Source organism: Juglans microcarpa x Juglans regia, chromosome 7S (assembly GCF_004785595.1).
Source record: "Juglans microcarpa x Juglans regia isolate MS1-56 chromosome 7S, Jm3101_v1.0, whole genome shotgun sequence".
Classification (NCBI taxonomy): domain Eukaryota; kingdom Viridiplantae; phylum Streptophyta; class Magnoliopsida; order Fagales; family Juglandaceae; genus Juglans; species Juglans microcarpa x Juglans regia.
Window position 1 is genome coordinate 11,767,455 of NC_054607.1, and position 10,155 is coordinate 11,777,609.

The following is a 10,155-nucleotide window of genomic DNA, read 5'->3' on the forward strand; positions in this document are numbered from 1 at the left end:
ATGCTACTCATAAGCCTTACACCTTACACACCCACTTAAAAACATGTCATTTTACATTTTTATCCTATTTAACTTACAAACATGTCTGGAATCATTTTCATTACGTGAGTAAAAAAGTAAAATGACATGCTTTTAAATGGGTGTGCAGGGTGTGAGGTTTATGCCTAAAATTTTTCAAACTTTAAACTAAAATTAAATAAAAAGTAGTGAATGAAAAGAGCAAGTCAAATAAATGAAGATGAAGGTGGTAAGTAGTGGAGGAGGCCGCTGGAGCAGCAATTGGAACCCTATAGGAGCTCTTCAAATGGGCGGCGCTGTATGCAAAAAGTTCCGGAAAAAAAAAAATAAAAACTCCCTCGTTCGCGTTGTCCCCAATTCACCTTACGAAAACTCCCTCTTTTTCAAAATGCCCCAGCGTCCCTTTCCATTGCGTGCGTGCGTGGGTTTCTTTCCTTTTTTTTTTTTTTTTTCCTTGTGAGTTATCAGCATGCATTTTGAGAGACCAATAGATTGTTGCTTCCGTCCAATAACGTGCGTGTGTTTCTTGCCTTTTGAGAGACCAACAACTTGCCTTTTTTACTTACCTTTTTTACTCTCTCTTTTGAGCCTTTTTGACTTTTCTCTTGTTCATTTCTTGTGTTGAAAAGAAAAATAAATAAAATAAAATAGAAATTAGAATAAAATAAAATAAAATAAAATAAAATAATAGAATATAAAAAATGTATTGTGCATGTGAAGAAATATTTTCAATTAAATCACAAGTTATAAAATTAAGCATAAGTCATGCTATAAATCAATTTAAATCACAACTCAAATTTATGCATCTTAATCATTTTTCCATCTAAAACCAATAATAATGTAATGAAATAATTCAAATATATGGATTTTAGATGTATAAAATATGCAATAACTCAGCTCAATCACGATCCTTCGTGGTGGTCGGGAGCTTTCTCGCGTGGGCTCACAATGTGGGCCTGTGGTTGGTTTTAGGTGCACTACCGTGCACCCGTTGTGAGTTTCCCGTTGTGGACGATGTGCATGATCATAGACTCTGACGACCACCACGACTGCGTCAGATAATGCCAGTGGCCTTCGTGGTGGTCTAGAGCTTTCTTCAGTTTGCTCCCAATGTGCGCCCATGGTTGGTCTTGGGTGCACCAACATGCAACTGTTGTGTGTTGCCCGCCGTGCACACGTGCACGACCATCAACTTCGGTGATCACCACGACCGTAGCAGACAACGCCGGTGGCCTTCGTGGTGGTCGGGAACTTTTTCCAGTGTGCTCCCAATGTGTACCCATGGTTGGTCTTGGGTGCACTGCCATGCACCTGTTGTGAGTTACCCGCCATGCAAGACCATCAACTCTGGCGACCACCACGATTGCAACAGACAATGCCAACGGCCTTCTTGGTGGTTCTCGATCTTCATAACTAGGCCCATGGAGTAGTGGGCTAGAGGCTCCTTGGGTGCACAGGGATGGGCATTCGCTGGGCAATGTGGGAATAGGCCTCCTTGGTCTGAGACCAGTGCAGTGGAGATGAAACTACCGGTGGACCACATGGTGACTACCGGTGCTGCTCACTGGGCTCAAAGAGGTGAAGCCATGGGCCCCCCATGTGCGCAAGAACATGCTCCCATTCTGCCCACTATGCATGGCCCCCGTGGGAGAGAGCCATTGCAGCATAGACAGAAACCACTAGCGGTCCATGTGCTGATCATTAGTGGGTCAGTGGACCTCATGGAGGGGTGGCGTGAGGCCCCTGGGTGCATGGCGTTGTGCACCCATTATGCCCTGTGCGTGAGACTGTGCATGCCATGCACAATGTGAACGTGCATGGCACTGTGCACTTAAGTGCAGAGTGCCCGCCTCCTGCGTTCCTACTGTATTTACTATGCATATGTCCCAAGCATAGCTACACCCCTTGGGTCGGGAAGATGAGTGGCCTGGTCAGTTGAGCTGCAAGTGCCATGCGCGGGCACTCAAATATACTATATTACCAACTACCTGAGCAAGGGAGAGTTTACTCGATTGATAATGTACAGTATTACCAACTAACTATTGGAGACGCTATTTTCCTCAAGAGGTTTCTAAGGAAGAAGAAGAAGATCGATCCCACTTGAAGTCGTCTGGACATCCCCTTTTGTATGATCCTTTTTCTACATGTCATTCGGTAGTTGGTAAGGGATGATTGTTGGCTTTGCGTGTAGGAGTCCCTTTCACTTTCCCATTTTTCCTGACACCGCTTGACTCCTAGTCCCTCATGTCTCCTAACACCTCTTGACATTGCCTGACTCCTAACACTCCTTGACTCCTGACACTCTCTAACTCCTAACCCCCATGCCTTTTGACCCACCCATCCCTCCTTTGTCTCCCACTCCCCTCCTCTCTATTCCGTCTTCTAGTGTGGCTTGGTGGGTTGGGCCTAGCCTTCAGTAGGCTGGGTATTTTATCCTCCTCAGGTATTGAAGTCCAAGTACCTGATAGTAGATAGGCTTATATTAGAATCATCACAACTTAGATAAGAAGGATGTCCTAATTGTGTATTTCATTGAAATTTCAAATGAATTCACCAAACTTAGGTAGCATGGGTAACGTTGCCACTTTTGGCCTTCATCATAGGTTTGAAATGGGATTTGATTTGACCAACCAAAAACAGGAGAAAAATGAGAGACTAGATATGAAAGAGGTAGCAATGAGTTGGAAATGTGTTGTGTTAATATTGTGTTTCGTACATCTTTGGACCAAGTTCCAGCAACTTTGGTCTTCAAAGTTGGGCCTGCAAATATGAAGAAGAAAGAAGCTAGGAAAGGGCGGCCTTGGGGCTAGGGAGTCTCCGATACTAAAGTCAGTAGAGTATTTTAGAAATTTGTAAATAATGAGAGAGTCTATAGAGCTTTTCTTGTACCTGAGGATACTATTTATACCGGGAGTTTGGAGGGGGCAGATCCTCGTGGGACCTATGCCCTCACTATTGTTCCCTTTGTCAGTGTCATTTAATGCAGCATGCTTTTGCAACGACGTCATTAATGTGGTGTGTTGCTCGGTAGTGATGCCATTAATGTGGTGTGTTCCTCAAGTAGTGGTGCCATTAATGTAGTATAGCTTCATGATCGCTTTATTCTGCAAGCTCTATTGGTCGTTTGTCAATGTTCCCTTATCAGAAGATCAAAGGTTATTCGTCTTTCCCTTTCTACCCTGTACGAGTCTCCATGAGCTGGATGCGGCCGAGTGGCATCGATAATGTCCGTCCCTTGCAGGCGAGTTGCTTTGTAGGTAAGTTTGGGCTGGGTATCAGGGCAAAGCCATTACTCTCGATCAAGCACCTAGTGGGCTTATGAGTAAGGGGGAAATCCCCTTATAGTTACCCCACTAATTTCTATCGGACGGGTCTGAGGGGAATTATTGCTTTCCTTCCTTGATTAATCAATTTTCAGGACGGGGAGTTGTTGGTTTCTCGTTGCTCACATGTCGCATTTCTGCTTTCAAGCCATATCTGAGTGGCATTTTCATCTTGACACAATACCTTGCAAGGGTTCGCTTTTAGATTTGATGGCTGTATTTTGATGGTTCCAATCAACATTAAATGGAGCCTCTTCAGTCCATTCGTCACTATTTGCATCAAGCGGTTACTTCTTTCCCACGTCGCATCACTAGATACGTGCAGCTGGAATCGCGACAATCGTAAGATTTTGGTACTCCATGGGGAGCGGGGATTCCTACTACCTCGGGATGTTAACCATCGAGCTTGCCTATATAAGGTTCCCTCTTTCTTAGCAACGAGTTACTTTGGTTACATTGACTGATTGGAAAGGATGAAAACTCATATCCTCCGCAATCCCCGATGCAATCTTAGGGCTCTGAGTGTGTAGGAGCTTCCCCCAGATGATGTGTTCGTGGAACAAGCTACTCTCCTCAGGAGGGATCTAATTCCAAGTGCCCTTAGGGGTAACTCTACTGGACGTAATCCTGCCTGCTGATGGTTGATTCTCCTCAGCTATAATTCGACCAGCTCCTCTAACGGATCTCGCTCTTCTCTATTGTTCGAGGTTCCAGTTCAAAATCTCATCTTCCAAAGCTCAACCTTGCTTTCAACCTTCATTTTTTCACAATCTAGCATACAACACTTCTTCTTAAGCTCCAAAATTACCCTCTTAGCGTCATCTTGCCTTCCCGTCTTTACCTCCTCCAAGAGTTTCTCATACCTCTCCACAACAAGTGAACGACTCTTAGCGGCGTCTTGGCAGTTACTGTCACTATACGACCTAATTAGCAGCCTCATTACATCCCTTTTTGATTTTCTTCGAGGTAACCTCTGGTGTTATCGGCATGTCGTAATGATGGAGATCCCTATCTGCCACTTCTACTGGAATATGATCTGATCAGGCTTCGATTTGCTTGTGCTTCCATAACTTTCCTTTGTATCTAGTTGACTTATGTTGTATGTCATTGTAAGCTTGCAGCTTTATGTGGTAACTTGCTGCTTCACGTTGTAATTTGTTCATTGTAAGCTGGCGGCTTCATGTTGTAACTTGTCGCTTCACGTTACAATTTGTTTATTGTAAGCTTGTCGCTTTATGTTGTCAATAACATTACGCTTTTTGCTTTCTGTTTATCTTATGTGACCATTCGCTTTCGAGGTCTCCCCTTACTTTTTTTCTCTCTCTTTTATGGTCAGCTTGGGGGTTTTGACGCAGGGAATTCTAAGGTCCACATCGAGCGGGGGGATTGCCTCCATCCAGAGCTTTACAGTTCACCTTCCCAACGTTGAACCCATCCCCGATAACCCTACCAACAGATGACTCCCTTCTTATATTGTCCTCGGGCACTTAGTCATTATTTCGCGGCCACCCTAGAGATTGGGCTTGTTGCACGAAGGTCAGCAAGTCAAGAGACTTGTGTTCCGACCGTCCGTAGTGGGGCAGAGCGAGGCTTTGGTCCTTAGCCATTACTTTGCGGCCGGTACAAGGCTTAGGCTTGTAGCACGAAGGTCGGCAAGTCAAGGAACTTGTGTTCCGACCGGCCGTTGGAGGGGTAGAGTAAGGGTCTGGCCCTTAGCCATTACTTTGCGGCCAGTCTAGGAATTGGGCTTGTAGTACGAAGGTTAGCAAGTCAAGGGACTTGTGTTTTGACCGGTCGTTGGTGGGGCAGAGTGAGACTCTGGCCCTTAGCCATTACTTCGCGACTAGTCACGGGACTAGGCTTGTAGCAAGAATGTTGGCAACTCAAAGGACTTGTCTTCTAACCGGCCGTTGGTGGGGCAGAGCGAGACTCTGGCTCTTAGCCAATACATCTCGGTTATTCTAGTGATTGCGATTGTAGCATGAAGGTCGGCAAGCAAGAGACTTGTATTCATAATGGTTGTTGTTGGGGCAAAGCCCGGGAGGCTCTCGCCGTTAGCCAATGCATCGCGGCCAGTCAAGAGACTGGGCAGCATGAAGGTCGGCAAGTCAAGAGACTTGTGTTCCGACCGACTACTGTTAGGGTAGAGCTCGGGAGGCTTTGACCCTTAGTCAATGCATTGTGGTCAATCAAAGGACTAGGCTTGTAGCGTGATGTTTGGCAAATCAAGAGACTTGTGTTCCAATTGGCTAATGTTGGGGCAGAGCTCGGGAGGATCTGGCCCTTAGCCAATGCATCGCGACCAGTCAAGGGACTGAGCTTGTAGCACGAAGGTCGGCAAGTCAAGATACTTGTGTTCTGACTAGCCGTTGTTGGGACAAAGCTCGGGAGGCTCTGGTCCTTAGCCAATGCATCGCATCCAGTCAAGGGACTGGGGACTGGGCTTGTAACGTGACGGTTGGCAAGTCAACAGACTTGTGTTTCGATTGGCTGTTGTTAGGGCAGAGCACGGGAGGCTCTGGCCTTTAGCTAATGCATTGCGGTCGGTCAAGGTACTGAGCTTGTAGTGCGAAGGTTGGTAAGTCAATAGACTTGTGTTCCGACTAGCCTTTAGCCAATGCATCATGGCCAGTCAAGGGACTAGGCTTGTGTGCTTGAATCTTTCAGATATAGGAGAATAGAAATGAGCCCATAGGTGCTTTTTTCTTTGATAAGTTGTTTGCTACATGGTCGGGCAGCATCATGGCCCCTGTACAAGATATTTTCTCAAGTGCTCAGTATTCCACGAGTGGGGTAATTCTTGGCCTTCTCAGTCTTTCGATCGAGAGCCAGGTCTTCCACTCGCGGTTACCACAAACGGTCCTTCCCATCGAGGCCCAAGCTTTCATTCTTCCTGTGTGTTGACACCTATTTGCTTTAAGACCATGTCTCCTACCTTAAAGGCTCAGGGTTGGACTTGTTTGTTGAAATATCATTCCACCTTTCGTTCGTTGGTTGTTGTTCAACTTGCCACTTCTTTTCGTCTTTCTTCCAAGAGGTCCATGTTCTCGTTTAACCCTTCGTCGTTGCAGTCCGGGTTGAAGTGTTGTATCTGGTACGTGGGCATTAACACCTCTATTGGGATTACAGCTTCAGTCTCATAGATGAAGGCGAAGGGTGTTTCTCCCGTGGGGGTCCTGACTCACGTTCGGTAGGCCCATAGCACGCTGGGAAGTTCTTCAGCCCATCTTCCTTTCTGGTCTCCCAGCTTTTTCTTCTGAATATTAAATAGTGTCTTGTTGGTGGCCTCTACTTGTCTGTTTGCTTATGGGTGCCTTAGAGATGAGTACATGGTTTTGATCCTAAGCTCTAAACACTAGTCTCGATAATGGGAGCAATCGAACTGCCTTTCGTTATCCTATATGAAGCTTTGACGGATCCTAAATCGGCAGATTACGGACTTCTAGAGGAATCTTATTATGGCTCAAGCCATGATCGTTGCCAGTGCTTCTGCTTCCACCTATTTTGTGAAGTAATCGACTGTCACTACTACGAACTTCACTCCTCCTTTGCCCCAAGAAAGGGACCGATAAGGTTGAGTCCCCATTATGCAAAGGGCTAGGGGGAGACAGTGGAGGTCAATTCTTCAGGTGGACAATGGGGGATCGGCACATGCTCTTGGCACTTAGAGCATTTCTTCATGAACTCCTCTATGTCTTGAAGGGAATTGGGCCAGTAGTACCCCGAACACGTGACCTGCGTAGCCAACGCTCTTTTGCTAGAATGGTTTCCGCAGACTCCTTCACGTACCACGGCCAGTAGGTATTAGGCTTAGGAGGGTCTCGGCAAAGCCTCTCCTATACAGGACTCCTTCCACCAATGTGAAGCATGCCGCTCTATTTCTGATCTTCCGTGCCTCCTCTCGATCTTTTGAGACCAGGCTCCCATCAAGAAACTTTATGATGTTGATGGCCTACTCTAGGGACTACGACGACTAGATTCTGGACATTCCGATCCCAATGGATGATGTGTCAACCGTTCGGGCTATGGTGTGGTCTAGAAGGGGGGGCTTCTTCTTGGCCTAAGGTGGCCTTTGCCAAACGGTCTACCTTGTGGTATTCTCCCCTTGGGATCTGCTAGATGCGGAAGTATTTGAAGTGGTCGCGCTCCTTTCCTACATGCCGGAGGTACTTCTTAAGTTTTTCTCATTTGGTTGCAAATTGTTATGTTACTTGACCGACTACCACCTACGAGTTGGCCCTTACCTCGACCTCAATAGTTACCAATGACCTAGCTACTGTCATTCCTGCCATTAGAGCCTCGTACTTAGCCTCATTATTGGTGGCCTTGAAATCGAGTTTGATCGCATAGTTAAGTTCTTTTTCGGACTCTGTGACTATGTGGACCCCTACACCCCACCAGCCCGGCAGGAGAAGCCGTCAATATAGACCTTCCAGGGCTTGCCTTGGGATGCAACGATTATCTCTTTAGGAAAGTCTGAGAACTCAGCCACAAAGTTTGCCAAGACTCCCCTTTGATCACTGTGCGAGGAAGGTACTCAATGTCAAACTCGCTCAACTCGATCGCCCAATTTGTCATCTGGCTGGACACATCTGGCTTCTGTAGTATTTTTTTGAGTGGGACATGCATGAGTACCTTCATTGGGTGAGCCTAAAAAGATAGCCTTAGTCGCCTTGCGGCGATGACTAATGCAAATGCTAACATCTACATTTGGGGGTACCTAGCCTCGACTCCTCGAAAAGCTCAGCTAGTGTAGTAGACTGGCCGTTTGTTTCCTTCCTTGCTGCTGACCAGGACAGCGGACATGGCGTTCGAGGTCACTGCTAGGAATACGATCAAGTCTTCCCCTGGGCTAGTCTGGCTGAGAAGTGGTGGGTGGGCCGAATATTCCTTTAGTTCACTAAAGGCCTGGCTACACTCGTCGTCCCACTCCCATGCCTTCCTAAGGACCTCGAAAAAGGGAATGCAGCAGTCGGTCGACCTTGCAATGAAGCAGCTCAGAGCGGCCAGTCTCTCTACCAACCTTTGGACTTCATTTGATCGTTCACGACGGTAGCATATCCACGATCACTTTGACTTTCTCGAGCTTCAGCTCGATTCCACCTTTCGAGAACATGAAGCCCAAGAACTTCCCCGACTTGAGCCCGAAGGCACACTTCAGTGATTGAGGCTTATCTTACCCTTTTCTGAGCACTGCAAAGGCTTCTTGAAGATTGTCGAGGTGCTGGTCTGGCTCCCTACTTTTGACCAAGAGGTCATCCACATAAACTTCCATGTTTCGCCTGATCTACTATTTGAACATTATGTTGACTAGATGTCGATAAGGTGCACCTGCATTCTTAAGACCAAACGGCATAGCTCTGTAGTAGTAGAGTCCCCGATCGGTGATGAAGGTCGTCTTCTCTTCATTGTCTAGGTTTATCCTGATCTGATTATACTCGGAGTATGAGTCAACAACAATGAGCAGAGGGTGTCCGGTTGTCGAATCTACCAATAGATCTATCCACAGCAGTCGGAAGCTATCTTTTGGGCAAGCCTTGTTTAGGTCAATGAAGTCCATGCACATATTTCATTTTCCGCTTGTTTTCTTTACCAAGTACATTGGAAAGCCATTCGGATAGTGGACTTCCCTGATAAACCCTGCGGCCAAAAGTCGATCCACATCTTCAGCGATGGCCACATACTTGTCCACACTGAAGTTGTGGTGCTTTTGCTTGATTCTTTTTGTCTTGGGGTCCACACTGAGGCGGTGCTCGATGAAAAACGTGTCGATCCCTGGCAGTTATTCATGACTCCAGGTGAACACGTCTCAGTGCTCGGTGAGGAGCTGATTCATGGATCGACTCAGTTCAGGGGCCACCATGGTTCCTACTCGGACAGTGTGTTCCGCTCTCTTCTTGGGCCTTCTAGGCTGGCTCAGCCTAGCCCAGGCCCTATACTTGGACTCGGGCCTGGGCCCTTCTCTTGGTTTGGCCCAAGGGATAACTCCCCTCATAGTGATGTTGAATTTTTATACAAGTAATGATAAATAGACAACTACTAATTATTAGGTTTGGTTTGGATGGTAAGTTGACATGAGATGATTTGAGATAATTTGTAAATAGTAATAAGATATTTGAGTTTAGATGAGATGATCGTTAGAAATTGTTTAAGTTAAAATATTTTATGAGATTTTGAGAAATGAAAGAAAAAAAGTTGAATAGAAATATTATAATATAAAATATTGTTAGAATATAATTTTTATTTTGAAATTTGAAAAAATTAAATTGTTTTGTGTTTGTTTGGAAGTTTGAAAAAATTATAATAATTAAATAATGATTAGATGAAAAATCTGAAGATTTAAAATTGAAAATTGTTTGTATTTGTATTGTTTAGATATTGAAATGAAATCAAATAAAATGTGATGAGATTGATGCATCACACTATCCGAATCAGACCTAAATGTTATTATTTCTTAAATTCAAATTCATTAAAACTAATTACTAAGTAATTATTACTTATATAAATTAATATTCAAATATATGCAGGTTATATAAAAGTTGTAATATGATTGTCTACGTATCAATTTTGTTTTTATTTAATTCAATAAAGATTTTGTATACCCAAAAAGAAAAAGAAAAGGTCTCTGACTAGTCAACTTGATGATCAGCGATAAGATTTGCGATTAATGTCAGTTTATTGAACAAAGTCTCCCATACGACAAAATAAAAAGAACCTAGCCACCACTATTGACTCAGAAGTAGACTTGAATCGTATCCCAAAAAGGACTTGGGAATGTTCGGAGAATATAAAAATTTTGTGAATAATAATAAGA